At 40.4% G+C, this 16,108-nt stretch overlaps 1 non-coding gene across 1 annotated transcript; it reads left to right on the top strand.

Moving 5' to 3' along the window:
• Positions 1-1,608: 1,608 nt before the first annotated feature.
• Positions 1,609-1,714, top strand: LOC120105282. The gene has a single exon (XR_005507678.1). It is a non-coding gene; the product is annotated as a small nucleolar RNA R71 (small nucleolar RNA).
• The last annotated feature ends 14,394 nt before the right edge of the window (positions 1,715-16,108 follow it).

Below are 16,108 nucleotides of genomic sequence, written 5' to 3'. Positions count from 1 at the left end.
ATTCAGATAGTCAAAGTGCAATTCATCTGGCAAAGAATTCAGCTTTCCATTCAAGGACGAAGCATATTGGCATACGGTACCACTTCGTGAGGTCATTGCTCAAGCAGGGACTCGTCAAGTTGGAGAAGATTCATACAAGTCAGAATCCTGCAGATATGTTGACGAAGGTCGTCACGGTGGAGAAGCTGAGGAGTTGTTCAGCTTCTGCTGGTCTTCATGCTTGAAGACGTTGAGGAGGCATCGTACCTATCTCACTAGGATGATTCAGTTTCAGTGGGAGCACAGAGGAGAGCCAAGTAACAAGAGAATATACCCAAGGTCTCCAAGTGGGAGATTGTTGGGGTATGTGGAGACCATTGGTGATGAAGAGAATTGAAGGAGAATCAATTCTGCATAATTCTGTCTGGCGGACTGTCGGAGTCGACTCGAGCTACAGTCGAGTCGACTCGGGAATAGTCGAGTCGACTCGGGAACAGTCGAGTCGACCCGGGAGGAGAAAGACCAGAAGACCGAGAAAACCATGTTTCTGTCTGGACTGTCAGAGTCGACTCGAGCTACAGTCGAGTCGACTCGAAGCATCGTCGAGTCGACTCGAGCTACAGTCGAGTCGACCCTAGATCGTGCCAGTTTTGTCCAGACGTGCCAGAGTCGACTCGAACCACAGCCGAGTCGACTCGGGCTCGCGGAAAATCGTACGGACGATTTTCTTTTGGTGTTTTTTGGTAGCGTTTCGACGGCTATGATCATCTGAAGGTCTTGAGACTATATATAGGACTCATGAGAGCCCTAGGAGTAGAGATATTCAAGGATATTTTGAGAGAGACTCTTGTTTTTTGCGGCTAGGGTTCTAGAGAAGAAGAGGATTGGGATCCTACTTCTTGTGCAAGGGGAATTCTGTGTGAATCTCTTGTAGAGCGATCGCGTGTGATCGTTCGGGTGTGTGCTATCTCTGTAATCTGTTCATCCTAATTGAGATTTGGAGCGGTAGAGGACGTAGGCTACTTGTAGCCGAACCTCGTTACATCTTTGTGTTTGCTTTGCTATTTTCTTCCTATTTCTTCTTCCTTTGGTTTGATAATCTGCTGCGGTGCTCAAGTGTTTTACCCTATTGAAACCACGGGGTAATCTTTTGCCCTTCGTAGCGGAAGCGAAGCGGTGATCCTTGAGTCCGGTGTCGAGGGAGCGAGAGAGTGCTTATCCGTTTGCTTCTCTCTTTGCTTGTCCGACGTTGGTGTTTGTACCGGTGTGAGTGGGTTTCGGTGCAGGGCGTCGCCAACAGAACAGATAGTACACGCTTGTGCTTGAGAAGAGTTAATGAAATGCCCACCTATCATCAGTTGGTCAATCTTATGGGACAATGCATCTACCTTGCTAGACAGATCCATAGAATGACTTATTTCACAAATGGTCCCTTTTCTTTGAGAACTCGGAGGTGCTTGACGAGAACAGAAAGCATGGTGGAGGGAGTTTTCATTAAGATTTTCAAATAATTGCCATGCTTCATGCTCATTTTGAAGCATAAAAGTCCCCCTGCATGCAGCATCGATTATCTGACGGTTTCGTTCAGTCAATCCGTCATAGAAACATTGCACTAGCTGCCACTTAGGTATTTGATGATGAGGACATTTACGGATTAGGTCCCGAAATCTTTCCCAAGTTTCATGAAATTCTTCTCCCTCGGTTTGGGAGAAGCTTGTAATGGCACGTCTAAACTGGTTCATTCTTCCTATAGGAAAGTATATTTTAAGAAATTCTTGTTGCATTTGATCCCAAGAATGAATCGAGTTGGCTTCTAAAGAATTCAGCCATTGTTTGGCTCTATCTTTAAGGGAGAAGGGGAATAACCTAAGTTTCAGAGCATCATTAGTGAAGTTCTGAATCTTGACAGTGGTGCAAATCTCAAGGAATTCATCTAGGTGTTTATATGGGTCTTCATTGGTAAGCCCATAAAAAGATGGGAGCATTTGGATCACACTAGACTTTATTTTATATTGTACAGCTGCTACTTCAGATAATCGAATGCAAGATGGGGAAGTGTAAATGGTGGGAGTAAAGTACTCCCTCAGGAGTTTGGGTTGTTCTTCAGCCATCTCAGAAGGTGGGGATGATTCTATTGTTCTGATCTCAGCTCGAATATTTCTAAGGGTACGTTCTATTTCAGGGTCAAAAGGTAATAGGTCACGTACTCTAGAACGACTCCCTTGCATACACTAGTACTTGATCAATCAAGCATGCAATAAAAGAAAAACACATCAATCCTTGTATTTGTCCTAAAATCACTAGACAGCTCCTAACTGGTTTGAAGAGGGCACCTAAGCCTCCAATCCGGTCTAATGAACCGAGTTGACCAGGTAAGCTCCCAGGTAAGTGGAGGGGTCACGATGCGTTCGCAAAGGTCCCACTTAAAACCCACTTGCCTCGAACAGATGAACTGTCTCCCTTATAGGGACAAAGCTTGCCTAGACATCAACTAAGCCACAAAGCAAAATTGGTGCAACTTTCGGTGATCTTCATCCTATTGAGCTCGAATGTCCCTAGGAGCCAACGTCTAATTGATTTTAATTAATGTGACACTATGTGAGATTGAGTTCACCTAAGTTGGGCAAGAGTCCGATGATAAAATTCGGCTCTTATCTTGTTGGGATGATTGCCCTTACTAAATGCAGATCAATTGGTGTATGTGTATCAGGCATGCATTCACAATTTTGCTGAAATTAAAATTAAACAATCACCACAAAATTTTAAGCTAATAATCAATTTAAACAAGAAAGGTTTAGAGGTTACCAAAGAAAATTTCCTCAGCAATTAAATTTATTTTTTTAGGCAAACCTCTACAGCATTTCTTTTCCAGCAGTTCTCTTTCTGATCATCCCAGATTTTTTCTCGATTTCTGATAAAATAATATAAAAAAAAATTAAAAGTTAGTGAGAAAAAAAAGGAGATAAGAAAAGTAACAACAATAGAAAATAGTTTTATTTTAGATATATATATATATTTGAAAGTTTTTTTTTTAATCGATTGATCTATAAAGTGAAAATCAAATTTCAAATGCATACTAGCTAAGAATTTCAAAAACTCTCTTTTTTTATTATTAAAATCTAATTTAAAATACATAAATGATAAGAATTTCAAAGCTCACATGGTTTTATTTACTAATTCAGCCCAAATTCTAGGTTAGTATGCAATCTAAGTTAAAGTTATTAAGTTTCCGTTTAGGAAGTTGTAAGACTTATTTATACTGGAGTGCTCGGTGAAATCTGGACCGTACACAAGCTAAGGGTTCGGATCTCCAAAATATTGTTAATACTAGTAGTTTCCAAGGATTGGTCGAAAAGACCTGCTCACTGATTCAAAATCATCATATCTGCAGGATTTCGAGAGTTGTGAATGTTTACTTTAGTACCTCACGGGTTTTATCTGTAATATTCCAGTTTACTCGAATTTTTACAACGACGGCTTTCACACTATTGTCTTTTTTTTTAAGATATATAAATTGTGCACTTTTACTCTTATGGTGATTTCTCCATGTAACGAGCAGTCAGTCGACAACTCTTACACCAGTTGGTATAAGGTGTCGGGCATCAAGACTCCCCTACGGACTTATACTTGGAGTTCTCATCACAAGCCCACTTGACCTTTGACAATAGGTAGCCCTTTTCGATGTTCTTGACTAAATCTATTTTTATTGATGATTTTTTTTTTTTGAAATTAGATAAGTATGATTCATCAGGGTCCAAGGTTGCTACTATACTATCAACATATTGTCGAGCCTAGACCTTAGAAGGGTCGGCCAGTGTGTAGTGAAATTCCAAAGTATTAATTAGCTTACAACTTCCTAAGAGAGACTTAATAAAAAGAACTTAAATTTGTATTACTTCCGACTAGTCATTGGGCTTTTTAGATTTTATATACCCTGTGTGTTTATCATTCTCGCATTCATATATAGAAATTAGATTTTTTTAAAAAACAAAAACTTTTTTTATTTAAATTTTTTTTATTTATTATTATTTTATAAAAAATGAACACTTTTTTTGGGATGAAAATCAAGATAAATAACCCCAAACCTAAACCTGACATTGTGAAGTGAAAACGAATGCAAAGATAAATATCCCGAAACCTAAACCTGACATTGTGAAGTGAAAACGAATGCAAGAGATGCAAACAAAACAAAAATGATTAAAACATTTAAAAATATACCCCCAAACCTAAACCTAACATTGTCCTTAATGTTAAAGAAAACTAAAAGAATTGGGTTGCCTCCCAACAAGTGCTAAGTTTATTTTCTTCAGCCACACAAAGTGCATCCTTAATTATTTTGGTAAACATTGTTTGTCAAATTAAGGGATTCGATCAATTGCCCGTCGGCAACACAGTCCACATAAGGTTTTAACCTTTGGCCATTGACTTTTAAAACATGTCCACCATTGAGGTGTTGGTTCTCTACTACACCATAAGGAGAAACCTTTTTCACTAGGAATGGTCCATCCCACCTAGAGCAAACCTTGAATAGTGGCCCAAATTTCCATGCTCTTTTAATGCCTTAAGGGATAAAGATGAGTTCCTATTTTTAAAGAACTCATTCTTATCCCTTTAGGTGGCAAGCAAGGAGGGGCGTAGCCCCCTCCTTTTCTTCTCACGCAAGCACCAAGGGGAGGGGCGTGGGCCCCTCCCTCAAGTCTAATTAAATCCAACATTTAATCAAATTAAAGGGTGATTTAATTTGGGTTCATTTCATGAGTCCAATTCTATTCAAAATAGAATTTTTATGAACCCATTTCAATTTCCTCCTTATCCTAATCTAATTAAGATTTAATTGAACCATGACTTTATTGAACTCTTCAATCCTAATCCAATTAGGAGTCATGAAATTAATTAGATTAAATTTAAAATTAATTAGGACTTAAGAAAATTCTAATCTAATCAGGACTTGTTCAAATTTTAGCCCTAAGACAATTAGGACTTAAGAAATCCTACTCCTAGTAGGACTCTAATTTAATTTGAAATCCTAATCCAATTAGGACTCCAAGGATCCTACTCTAAGTAAGACTCATGATCAAGTCCAATTAATTAAATCCAATTAATTAAATTAAATTGCAATCCGATTACAATTGTTCCTTCTTCCAACCACTAACTCTTAGCTGGTTATCCATTTATCAATCTAATTGATTATTTGTGATTCCTAATCACATTCAACCATCGGATCAGTCAATACCTCTAATGTGTGTGACCCCATAGGTTCTATTCTGACTGGTAGTGAGATATATTGCGATCTCTATCATAATATCATTGAAAACTCCTTTCAATGGGTTGAAACAATTTCAACTCAACTCACCAGGGATTATCGACCATCAAGATGATCCCTGTGAGTCTCACCATCCACCAGTGACACCTAGCAGTATGTGGTGGCCTTCCAGCAGAATAGAATGATGAACCTCTAGGTGCAGTTATCGTATGATACAGTCCTTCTATCGTGGATCCCTATAGACCGGAGGTCATGGATAACTCGTCAAACTCCGTCATCTGTCATATGTCTAGATTTATTCGACTTGAGTTCGAGAGTAGAAAACTCTTTTCCACTATATATTCTACCCTGGCCAAGGTCTTAGAACTCAGTCTTATAAATCACATAGTATCTCTCCTCATCTATCAAGATCGATAGATTCCATGTAAGTGCATACCCTACTCCTACAGTAAATCTACTGCAGCCAATCTACACAACAAGGACCCATATGACTAGAGACCATATATATATGCAGTCAAACTACAATAACTTCACTGTGAATAGCCGAAGCACCGCAGGTCAAAGGACCAGTCATACTTGATAGTCAACTTTAAAGACCACGCAATAGCACGTATTTAGTAGGATAGTGATTACGGGTATCGATCCACAGGGATTGGGGTATAGTTGTTTTTCTTAAAAATAAAAATATTTAAAAGGATGAATTTGTGAAACTAAGCAATTTAATAAAAGAAAATGCAATTAAAAGGATATCAGTTGGAGGAACCTAGGGCATGGAATTCACCACTAACATCGGAACAAGGATTAATTATATTTTATTTCGTTCTTGGATTAACATGCAAATTGGCTACAAGCCTAATAAGCATTTAAATAAAAATTCACAAAAGTAATTTGGGCATAATCCATCTTCAGTTGGCATGAAATGTCTACCCTAATCGAAGGTGGTAGCACACTGCATCTTCCTTAAGCATAGACTATCTTATATTTACTTAGTGATCATGAAGAACAGTTGTACGAACATCATACTTAAAATCACAGAAATTAAATATGATTCAAAAGAAGATATCCATTATAAACAATAAGTTCATACAACCCCAAGAATATAAAATCAAATATAAAACCCGTGTCCCTTTGTTAGGGCTACATCCGGCCCTGGAGAAGAGATCAGCCCTGCATAGAGTTGGAGACGGCAGCAGCAGCACAGCAGCGGGCTCCCATAATGATTGGCTTTCCCTCCTTCCTCCCATCAGCTTCCTCTCGACACTCGTCCGAAGTGATTCCCAAAATACACCAAACTCCTCTCCCTCTTATGCACTTTATGGGAAGTCACCTGAGAATAGATGATTCAGCTCCTGATGGGGAAGAAGGAAGAATCGGCGCAGTCCCCTCCCCTGGTGGGGAAGAGGAGGAATGCCCCCCCCTCGGTTCACGCCTGAGCCTTTTATAGGCTGCAACTCCCTCTTTCCTCCCCTGTTTCGAGTGCAGATAAGGATGAAGACGTGGTGGGATAAGGATGATCACAAAATACCCGGATGCGGAAGGAACTGGGAGCTGATCCGAAATGAAGTGAAATATTTTGGTTCTGTTTCAAAACAGGGGATACGGATGGCAAGTGGTTGGCTGGGAGCTTATCCATCGAGAAGAACGCAGCTGCTGTGATTCGTGATGAAGATGAGATGATTTAGGAGCAGGGGATTTGAATAAATCACAGAGAACCGCTGAGATGGCGAATCCGGAAGGAGGTTGGGATACTCTGTTCTGTGATGCAGGGAGTCGGAAGAATGGAGGCTGATCGTGTGAAGATTTGTTGCGGATTGGAGGCGGCTGGCAACGGAATATCTAGATGCTGGGAGGAAAGTTGGTTCGAAACAGGGGATCTTTGGAAGATATCTAGAATGAATTCGGGTGAAGAGGAGGATCGGTGAAGCTAATCCAAATGCTAGGAAGGATTCGAAGAAGACGTGGACGTGAAGTTGAGAGGGATTTACGGACGAAGAGGATCACAGGATAAGCTTGGAATTTGGAAGAAGAGGTTGGCTGCTGGCTTGGTTTTGTTCAAGAGATAAGGTTGCGGCTGGAACAGGGGAGTTAGAACGGCTTGAATGCTCATCCTTGGAGCTCGGGGATGTTTCCGTTGGCTGGACGGGAAGGAATCCGGAAGCAGAGGAGAGCTGAGAGATCCGGAATAAGGATGAGTTCTAGAATTGGTTCCGCTGAGAAGAACACGGAGAAGGAAGATAACATGCCCGATGCTGGGGTTCGGAGAAGAACATGGGACGTTGGGATGCTGACGCGTGAAACTGGGGAGTTAATTCAAAGATGAGGATGAAGCGGATGATGGGATGAAGATGGAGGAGATGAAGCTTTGGAACGGCTGGTAGCTGGGACTTGATCCTTGTGAACGGTGGGATGTTTGACTTGCGGCTGGCAGTGGGATGGGAACGTATCACGAATGGGATGAACTGCAAGATCTTGGAGGATACTGAGCCGTTGGGAGGTGCCAGATTCGGCTGGGAAAATAAGCTTGATTGTGCGTGGAGGATGGCTGCTCCATCTTTTCCGGAAGCAAAGGAACAACTTGAAACAGGGGAGGATGGTCACGGTTGAAGGAAGATGCCGGAGGATATGCGAACTGGATGAAGATGAATCGCGGAATCGTGGGAGGAGGTGAGATGCTGGGTTGGTTCGGAAGAAGAGAAGATGGAGATGGAGCTAATCATGGAAAAACATGGGATCTGTTCGTGGCCGTAATCCGAAGGAGATTGGCTCTGGTCTTTGATCAGGAGGTCCAATGCGGTCGGCCGAGCATGGGCTAAGAAGGAAAGTTGGACCGGGTTTGTGAAAGGAAGTTGTTCACGATGTGGAGTTCGGGAGGATGAGGTGGATGTTGGGAGATTAGTTGAGATGAAGACACGGGAAATTTTGTTGAGCCAAATGCAGGAAAGGACCAAGGGAGTTGGGATGAATCTGAAAGGGTCTTGATTTGCGGGGCTGCATGCGATTTGGATTCAAAATGAATTTGACTTGACCTGCATACGTTAGATTCAACCAATAAAAAAAATCAAACTTGAATTATTTTTAATACTTTATTAAAATGTAATGATGAAAGGGAACATTTATTTTTTCATGTTTAAATATAAAATATGTGCATTAAAATGATGATAAGTGCTATGAAAAAGATATTAATTTATGCATTATTTAGCACTTATCACACCCCCCAACCTACATTTTGCTAGTCCTCGAGCAAAATAAAAGCTAACTCACTTTCGCAGGAATCGCGATTGCATTTACCGTATGCAATAAGGCTTTAAACCCCTAGGTGGCCCTAGTGGACGAGTTTTGTCTCGTGAGGGTTTCCGGCTCAGATACCCACAAACTGCTGTCGAAAGTATTTATTTTATTGTTTTATAAAATCTAATTTCAAATGCATAAGTGCCAAGAATTTCAAAAGCACACAAAGTTTTAATTACTAAGTCAGCCCGAATCCCAAATCAGTATGCAACTTAAGTTGAGGTTATTAAGCTTCCGTTAGAGAGTTGTAAGACTTCTTTATACTTCTTTATACTTGGGTGCTCGGTGATATCTGGACCATACACAAGCTAAGGCTTTAGATCCCCAAAATACTGCTAAAGCTAGTAGTTTCCAAGAATTGGTCAGATAAGACCTAATCACTGATTCAAAATCATCCTACCTTGCAGGATTTCGAGAGTTGTGGATATTTATTTTAATACCTCATGGGCTTTATCTGTAATATTCCAGTTTACTCGAATTTTTACAACGACGGCTTTCACACTATCGTTTTTTCAAGGTCAATATTATTTTCTCTTTTTGCTTTTCTTTTTTTTTCTTCTTTTTTTTTATTTTGTATTTATAAATAAATTATGCACTTTTACTCTTGTAATGCTTCCTCCGTGTAGCGAGCATTCAGTCAACAACTCCCATGCCAGATGGCATAAGGTGTTGGGCATCAAGACTCCCCTACGGACCTATGCTCGGGTTCATCATCACAAGCCCGCTGACCTTTAACAATAGGTAGCCCTTTTCGATGTACCTGACTAAATTCACTTTTTTTTTCTCTTTTTTTTTATATATAAATATGGGATAATAGTGAATTAGATAGGAATGATTCATCAGGACTCAAGGTTGCTACCAGACTTAACAACATAATGTTAAACCTAACCCTTAGAAGTGCAGGCCATACGTGTTGTGAAATTCTAAAGTAAAAATTATCTTACAACTCACTAAAAGAACTTTTAATAAAAAGAACTCAAATTGACTTACTCCTGACTAGTTATTGGGCTTTTTCAGATTTTATATACTTTGTGTGCCTATTATTTCAGCACTAAAGCATAAAAATTAGGTTTTTTTTTTTTTTTTTTGAATCAACATACTTATTTAAAAATGCGAAAATGCGAAAAATTTCTTCAAAAAATTCGAATCCCATACCCCCCAACCTAGATCAGACATTGTCCTCAATGTTTATATTTTTTTTAAATATTATATTATTATAATTTTTTTAAATTTTTTTTAAATATTTTATTATTATTATTATTATTATTTTGTTTTACGAAAATATGATGCATATGGAGGATAGAAGCATTGTACCTTAGTTGCATCAGTAATATGAGGACTTCTGAAAAAAAAAATAACAAAAAAATGTGCAAAAATAATCTATGGAAATTGGGTTGCCTCCCAACAAGCGCTAAGTTTAACGTCTTCAGCCAGACGCAGTGCATCCTTATCAAATCATACCGGGTATAGTTGATTCTAATGTTCTGATCTTAGCTCGAATATTCCTAACGGTCCGTTTTATTTCAGGATCAAAAGGTAATAGTTCAGAAGATTTGGAAGACACCCTAGCATGCACCAATACTTTTCGGATCAGTCACGTACAGTCAAGCATGCACTAAAAGAAAAACACATCAAATCCTTGTATTTGCCCTAAAATCACTAGACAGCTCCTAACTGGTTTGAAGAGGGCACCTAAGCCTCCAATCCGGTCTAATGAACTGAGTTGACCAGGTAAGCTCCCAGGTAAGTGGGGTGGTCACGATGCATTGCAAAGGTCCCACTTGAAAACCACTTGCCTCGAACAGATGAACTGTCTCCCTTGGGACAAAGCTTGCCTAGACATCAACTAAGCCACAGAGCGAAATTGGTGCAACTTTCGGTGATCTTCATCCTATTGAGCTCGAATGTCCCTAGGGGCCAACGTCTAATTGATTTTAATTAAGGTGAAAACTATGTGATAATTGATTCACCTAATTTGGGCAAGAATCTGGTGATGAAATTCAGTTCTTATCTTGTTGGGGTGATTGCCCTTACTATGTGCAGATTAATTTGTGTATGTGTATCAGGCATGCATTCACACTTTTGCTGAATTTAAAATCAAACAATCACCACAAAAGGGAATTTAAATAAGAAAGGTTTAGAGGTTACCAAAGGGAATTTCTCCAGCAATTTTGAAAAAAAATTTACTCAAACCTCGATAGCATTTCTTTTCCAGCAGTTCCCTTTTTGATCGTCCCAGATTTTCTTTTCGATTCCTGATCAAGAAAAATCAAGAGAAAAATCAAAAATTAGTAAAAGAAAAAAGAGATAAGGAAAGTAACAAAAATAGAAAATATTTTTATTTTATTTTAAATATATATATTTTTTTTGAAAGTTTTTTTTTTTATGAAAAGGAAAACAACTATGCTAGCAATCCCCGGCAACGGCGCCAAAAATTGATAGTCAACTTTAAAGACCACGCAATAGCACGTATCTAGTAGGATAGTGATTACGGGTATCGATCCACAGGGATTGGGGTATAGTTGTTTTTCTTAAAAATAAAAATATTTAAAAGGATGAATTTGTGAAACTAAGCAATTTAATAAAAGAAAATGCAATTAAAAGGATATCAGTTGGAGGAACCTAGGGCATGGAATTCACCACTAACATCGGAACAAGGATTAATTATATTTTATTTCGTTCTTGGATTAACATGCAAATTGGCTACAAGCCTAATAAGCATTTAAATAAAAATTCACAAAAGTAATTTGGGCATAATCCATCTTCAGTTGGCATGAAATGTCTACCCTAATCTAAGGTGGTAGCACACTGCATCTTCCTTAAGCATGGACTATCTTATATTTACTTAGTGATCATGAAGAACAGTTGTACGAACATCATACTTAAAATCACAGAAATTAAATATGATTCAAAAGAAGATATCCATTATAAACAATAAGTTCATACAACCCCAAGAATATAAAATCAAATATAAAACCCGTGTCCCTTTGTTAGGGCTACATCCGGCCTTGGAGAAGAGATCAGCCCTGCATGGAGTTGGAGACGGCAGCAGCAGCACAGCAGCGGGCTCCCATAATGATTGGCTTTCCCTCCTTCCTCCCGTCAGCTTCCTCTCGACACTCGTCCGAAGTGATTCCCAAAATACACCAAACTCCTCTCCCTCTTATGCACTTTATGGGAAGTCACCTGAGAATAGATGATTCAGCTCCTGATGGGGAAGAAGGAAGAATCGGAGCAGTCCCCTCCCCTGGTGGGGAAGAGGAGGAACGCCCCCCCCTCGGTTCACGCCTGAGCCTTTTATAGGCTGCAACTCCCTCTTTCCTCCCCTGTTTCGAGTGCAGATAAGGATGAAGACGTGGTGGGATAAGGATGATCACGAAATACCCGGATGCGGAAGGAACTGGGTGCTGATCCGAAATGAAGTGAAATATTTTGGTTCTGTTTCAAAACAGGGGATACGGATGGCAAGTGGTTGGCTGGGAGCTTATCCATCGAGAAGAACGCAGCTGTTGTGATTCGTGATGAAGATGAGATGATTTAGGAGCAGGGGATTTGAATAAATCACAGAGAACCGCTGAGATGGCGAATCCGGAAGGAGGTTGGGATACTCTGTTCTGTGATGCAGGGAGTCGGAAGAATGGAGGCTGATCGTGTGAAGATTTGTTGCGGATTGGAGGCGGCTGGCAACGGAATATCTAGATGCTGGGAGGAAAGTTGGTTCGAAACAGGGGATCTTTGGAAGATATCTAGAATGAATCCGGGTGAAGAGGAGGATCGGTGAAGCTAATCCAAATGCTAGGAAGGATTCGAAGAAGACGTGGACGTGAAGTTGAGAGGGATTTACGGACGAAGAGGATCACAGGATAAGCTTGGAATTCGGAAGAAGAGGCTGGCTGCTGGCTTGGTTTTGTTCAAGAGATAAGGTTGCGGCTGGAGCAGGGGAGTTAGAACGGCTTGAATGCTCATCCTTGGAGCTCGGGGATGTTTCCGTTGGCTGGACGGGAAGGAATCCGGAAGCAGAGGAGAGCTGAGAGATCCGGAATAAGGATGAGTTCTAGAATTGGTTCCGCTGAGAAGAACACGGAGAAGGAAGATAACATGCCCGATGCTGGGGTTCGGAGAAGAACATGGGACGTTGGGATGCTGACGCGTGAAACTGGGGAGTTAATTCAAAGATGAGGATGAAGCGGATGATGGGATGAAGATGGAGGAGATGAAGCTTTGGAACGGCTGGCAGCTGGGACTTGATCCTTGTGAACGGTGGGATGTTTGACTTGCGGCTGGCAGTGGGATGGGAACGTATCACGAATGGGATGAACTGCAAGATCTTGGAGGATACTGAGCCGTTGGGAGGTGCCAGATTCGGCTGGGAAAATAAGCTTGATTGTGCGTGGAGGATGGCTGCTCCATCTTTTCCGGAAGCAAAGGAACAACTTGAAACAGGGGAGGATGGTCACGGTTGAAGGAAGATGCCGGAGGATATGCGAACTGGATGAAGATGAATCGCGGAATCGTGGGAGGAGGTGAGATGCTGGGTTGGTTCGGAAGAAGAGAAGATGGAGATGGAGCTAATCATGGAAAAACATGGGATCTGTTCGTGGCCGTAATCCGAAGGAGATTGGCTCTAGTCTTTGATCAGGAGGTCCAATGCGGTCGGCCGAGCATGGGCTAAGAAGGAAAGTTGGACCGGGTTTGTGAAAGGAAGTTGTTCAGGATGTGGAGTTCGGGAGGATGAGGTGGATGTTGGGAGATTAGTTGAGATGAAGACACGGAAAATTTTGTTGAGCCAAATGCAGGAAAGGACCAAGGGAGTTGGGATGAATCTGAAAGGGTCTTGATTTGCGGGGCTGCATGCGATTTGGGTTCAAAATAAATTTGACTTGACGTGCATACGTTAGATTCAACCAATAAAAAAAATCAAACTTGAATTATTTTTAATACTTTATTAAAATGTAATGATGAAAGGGAACATTTATTTTTTCATGTTTAAATATAAAATATGTGCATTAAAATGATGATAAGTGCTATGAAAAAGATATTAATTTATGCATTATTTAGCACTTATCAATACTACTGCAACATCAAGCAAGTCACTGACGAGTGGATAGACATCCAAGTGACTTCTTGTCTTGGTCACGCTCAATACCCTTGTTCTCTAACAAGCACTTGCACTATCACTTCAATGTCCCTACACTGTGGACTCGAGTCACGTCCATCCATAAGAAAAACAATCTATGCACTGATCGGATCGATTACCGTCCTCGTGATGATCCATTGATCAGGAGCATTTAGAAATTAATCACCAATGTTACATGGCTCAAATTCTCAATGATGAGAGCACAAAAGTGCGACCTACATATCACTAAAATTAGTGTTATTGCTAACCGATAATAATAAATTCGCTAGATTAATATTATATTTGGGTTTGACATAGATTATCATAAATTAGAGATAAAATGCACATTGAGTACAAATTTGACTTCAGAAGGATCCCTTCCTAGATCTGACCCGGTTGAAGATCGGGTCGGGTTCGGGTCCAAATCGGATCCAATTTCTTTGTGCTTTTGGGAAAGAATTTTGGGCAAATCTAATTTGACCATATCATAACTATGAGGTGCTGGGTGACCCATGACTTGAAAGACTTGCACTTGACCTATAGTCAGAACAGATGACTCGTGATGAACTCAGTCCATCCATTTACAAGCCAAATTTCATATCACACTATTTTTTTATCTATATGACTAATTGGACGGAACTTGGTATCTCTCAGCTCTCATCTCAGGAGGGCAAAGAAAGTCCCAGACCTTCTTCCAAAATCTAATTCCATTGCAGAAACTGGCACATGACCCATATTCAGTTCAACGTTCCAACAAGGGGAGAAGGAATGATCCCAAGCGCCCGTCCGCGTTCATCTGGCGATCCCACATCCGTCCGTGGGCCAAAGAAGAAGATGGATCTTCTTCCATCCGTGAAGCACTCCTCCAGCTCATCCCGCAGCTCCTCCCTCCTTCCGCTTCATCAACCCCTCCTTCATTCCGTGATCCGGCGATCCCGCACGGCGTCTAGACCCTCTTCCGGATTCCCAGCGTCTCAGCCCTCTCCCATGGATCCACATTTTCCCCTCTTCCGTGATGCTAGCAGTGGTCCCGCAGCGTGTCTCCACCGCGTCTCTAGCCGTCTGCGACCAAATCCCTGCACCTCAGCCCGTGCCTCCCTCCTTCCGTTTCCAAATCTCAGCCTCCCAGCATCCCAGACGACCCTCTTCTCCGATTCCAGCGATCCCGCGCCCATCAAGCATCCGTGATCAACGTCCCAGCCAAGAGCCGCGTCCGCCCTCTCCTTCCGCCCATAACGCTTGCTGTGGCAATCTATAAGAGGGGGAGGTTGAGGAGAGCTCGGGGAGGGTGGTGGCCGGGGGAGCTCGGCTCTCGGCCGGGTGGTGGCCGGGGGAGCTCGGCTCTCGGCTGGGTGGGGGCCGGCTGGTCTAAGGGAGGAGAAGGGAGCTCGGCTGGTTCACAGGAGAAGGAACTAGGGAGCCCTTTTTTCCGAGAAGAAGAAGAAGAAGAAAAATAATAATAATAATATTTTATTTGTTTGAGGGGCTCCACTAGGAGAGAGAAGCTTCTTGTTTCGTTTTCTTAGGCTTCCAATCTCCATTTTTATTTGTAATCAATTTTCTTTTATGAAATCTAGCGATTTTCTTTCATGCAATCCCTGTTCTAGGATCAAGTTAATTTTTGTTTTCTTTTTATGAAATCTTTTAATTTTTTTTATGCAATACATTAAATCTTCCTTTATGCAATTTGTGTTCACTTCAATCTTCTTGTTTTCATCCATTTTAATTTATGCCAAAGCTTTTCTTTGATTAGTTAAATATGTAAATGCTTTTCGAATTTAAGTAACTGTCTTTCCGTTAATTTCAATTAGAAAATATTCAACATCCTCAAAATAATGTTTTTCTTCCATCATTCAAAAGTCGATTTCGAATTGAAGTGAATGTTCTAATTTTTATGCAACTCCAATCGCCTCCCTGTGGATCGACCTCTTACAACCGCTATTCTTCGAGTAGGAAAGGTAAGAGTAAAATTAAATTAAACTTTGTTCATCGGTTCTAACAATGATCTGTTTAGCATATTTTTAGTTAGACAGAAATCGGACGATCAAAATTTTGACGCCGTTGCCGGGGAAGCAAATCGAGAAGCAAGAATGATCACGAAGATCAAATCGAATTTTGGATGCCCGGAGTGAACGCACTCCAGCAGTAAGTTTTTATTTTTCCTTATTTTGATTATTTTTAGTTAATAATTTCGTAGTTATTAAATTCTAAAATTTGAAATTCTAAATTTAAAGTTTTTTTTAAAAAAAGTAAAAAAAAATTAAAAAAAATTTAAAAAAAAATGGAAAAAAAATATTTCAAAATTCAAAAAATTCAAAAATTTGAATTCAAAATTTGAATTCTGAAATTCAAAATTTGAAATTTAAATTTAAAAAAAAAAATTCAAAAAAAAATTTATATTATTTTTGCTAGTAATTGATAAGGTGCAATCCTCCGAGGTTATCATACCTTTATTGGGGCTC

The sequence above is a fragment of the Phoenix dactylifera genome, unplaced genomic scaffold (genome assembly GCF_009389715.1).
Source record: "Phoenix dactylifera cultivar Barhee BC4 unplaced genomic scaffold, palm_55x_up_171113_PBpolish2nd_filt_p 000248F, whole genome shotgun sequence".
Lineage (NCBI taxonomy): Eukaryota > Viridiplantae > Streptophyta > Magnoliopsida > Arecales > Arecaceae > Phoenix > Phoenix dactylifera.
This window is presented reverse-complemented; position numbering and strand designations above follow the sequence as displayed.